Genomic DNA, 3,151 nt, shown 5'->3' on the forward strand with positions numbered 1-3,151 from the left:
CCAGAAAATGAAACAAATTTTAAGACGAAAGAAGAAGAAATTCAATATGAATACAGCAAAAGACACTTTTTGGAGGCAAAGATTCATGAAAACTAACAACTCTTGTCAAACAACAACCTCAGCTGCTTAGGCGCCTCCTCGACAGACCTAAAAAATTCCAAGACATAGAGGGGATCTTAGGCGCCTCCCCTGCAGTCGGGATTGTTCCAGGCCGTATTTGGGTTGCAACAAGGTGCCTCAGTGCTTCATCTGGCGAATAGAACAATTCATATTGAGTTTTATATATTTATTAGCTTAAATTTCATTCATTAAGCTTTCAATTTATCCAAAAATCTCTGACATGAATGAAATTAATTCATGAATGCACGTGATGTTAAAAGATAGTTTACACAAAAAAAATGATCGTATCAAGAGATATAGTTTTTGGATTTGAACCTTCCATAGTAGAATGCTATCGGATTTACTAGATCACGAAATGAACATGATGTAATGAAATTCTTGACGGTTTGTGTAAAACCATACAACAATACCTACACGATAATTTTCCTATGATTTCCTTTTGGTATTCTGGTTTTGTTCGTTCTGTCCATGGAATGAACACATCTTGGCTTCCACTACAAGAAAATACACATTCAACAACACTCCAAAGACAACGATTTTTATTAAAACCGTTGTGTTTTTTACTTTTAACAATGGATTTAACAAAAATCGTTGTCGTAGCAAAAAAAAACCCGCTTATAGACAACGTTTTTTCAAAAACCGTTGTCTTTGATGTGTCTACGACAACGGTTTTTAAAACCGTTGTCTATGAGCATCTTTTTTTTGGGCTTCGACAACAATATTTAAAAACCGTTGTTTAAGAGCGTTTTTTTTTGCTACAACAACGGTTTTAAAAACCGTTGTCTATGAGCGTTTTTGTTTAGGCTACAACAACGGTTTTTAAAAACTGTTGTCTGTGTATGTGTTTTTCCGGGCTACAACAACGGTTTTAAAAACCGTTGTCTATATGTGTTTCTGTCAAGGGTCAAAGACAACGGTTTGTATAAACCGTTGTCTTTCAGCTGGTTTTTTTTAGAACTACGACAACGGTTTTTCAAAAACCGTTGTCGTTGTTCTAATTTTTTTTAAAAAAATCGGTTAAAATAAAATTGTAGGAATATAAAGTGACATAGCGACGGAGTTATGAAACCGTCGCTAATTTTACAATCGCGACGGTTGTAACACTAACCGTCAATATAATTAGCGACGGTTTTTGTAAAACTGTGGTAAATTTGAATTAGCGACAGTATAAACCGTCGCTAAATATAGCGCGGTTTTATTCAACTGTCACATTTTCAAATTAGCGACGGTTGTTCTATTTAAATTCAGTTTCAATAAAACTGTCGTACTTTTTAATTAGTGACGGTAATAACCATCGCTAATTTAAAAATTACGACGTTTCGCTAATAGCGACGGCTTAAGTTTTACTGTCACTATTACCGACGGATGAAGCTTAACCATCGCTAATAGCGACGGTTTAAGCCAAAACCATCGCTAATAGCGACGGTTTACACTAAAACCGTTGCCAAATTGTCTATAAATACCCGCATCCTCAGTCATTTTCTCCACATAATAAGTTTCTCTCTTCTTTTTTTTGAAGGAAAGTTTCTCTCTTCTATGATTTTACTTTCGCTTCAATTTTAAGTGTTAGGTTATAACTATTATTTGTTTAGTAAAATTGTAAGTTATTAAATTATAAAAGATAGTGTTAATTTTTCTCTCTTTCATGATTTATTAAATTATAAAAGAAATTTTTTTTATTTTACGTAAAACATTAGCGACAAAAATCATGTGAACAACCGTCGCTAATTAGCGACGAAAACCATGAGAACAACCGTCGCGATGTAGCGACGGAACAGATGTATACAACTGTCGCTAATTATCGACGGAAAGCATATAAAAAATCGTCGCAAATTGCGACGGTTTTTTAGAAAACCCGTCGCAATATTTTGTTTAACAACAATTTTTTTAATTCTACGACAACAGTTTTTCACCGTCGTCTTTAGACGTCTACGACAACGGTTTTTCACCGTTATCTTTGAGCGCACCCTTTAACCACAGGGCCTTTAACAACGGTTTTACAGAACCTACGACAACGGTTTTTCACCGTCTTCTTTGACGCCTACGACAACGGTTTTTCACCGTTGTCTTTGAGCACACCCTTTAACCACAGGGGCTTTAACAACGGTTTTATTTCACCTTTGAGCACACCTTTTAACCACAGGAGCTTTAACAACGGTTTTATTTCACCTATGACAACGGTGAAAAACCGTTGTCTTTCGTCTTTTTTTTTTGTAGTATTCATAAGTGTTTCTTTTGGGCAGCCTGTCCTCACACTTACATATGTAGTATTTCCTTTGAAGAGTATCCTACCATACTCCGCAATTTACAGGCAAATGAACCATTAAAAGTACAAACTTATCCGCATTACATTTGTAGGAACAATACTTTTCGTCCTAGGAATGAGAGAAAAGTAATTCTTAAGTTCTAGAACAAGATCTTGAAATCTCTAATAAACAAATTTGGATTGCCACTATGAAATTTTTATTTGTAGATATAAGCTCATTCCTCTTGACAAGCTATACACTTGATCTTCATTCAAAACTTTTATAACAGATCCATTATCATATGATTTCACTCGATCAAAGACGATAACATTACTGGAGAACAAGTTTAGCATGATATTTGTTCTTCCACGTGCACGTCCAGAGCTACCATAATTCATTCAATTTCATGTCGTATTTTAAAATGGTATTTCTACCTTAAATATAACACCACTACACTTCGAATTATTTATAGGACTTTGTGTATTTTGATGTCACAAAAACTTTGAAATATTTAGCATTATATTAATTTTAATTTTAAGCGTTAAAATTATAAATCCATATTCAAGAGTTTATTTCTTGCAAACTTATATTTAAGTACAGCTTCTTAAACAATTAGAATCAACTCTAATGTAATTCTAAAATTCAAATTTTAAAAGCACAACTTTAGAAAATCCAAACTCAAGATTTTATATTTTATAAATTTTGGATTTTTAGTGTGAAGGCTTAAAAAAATCGCATGTAGAATTAAATTAAAAAAAAAAAAGAGAAAGGGCAATAATGTAGTT

Source organism: Primulina tabacum, chromosome 17, assembly GCF_025594145.1.
Source record: "Primulina tabacum isolate GXHZ01 chromosome 17, ASM2559414v2, whole genome shotgun sequence".
In the NCBI taxonomy this organism is placed as follows: domain Eukaryota; kingdom Viridiplantae; phylum Streptophyta; class Magnoliopsida; order Lamiales; family Gesneriaceae; genus Primulina; species Primulina tabacum.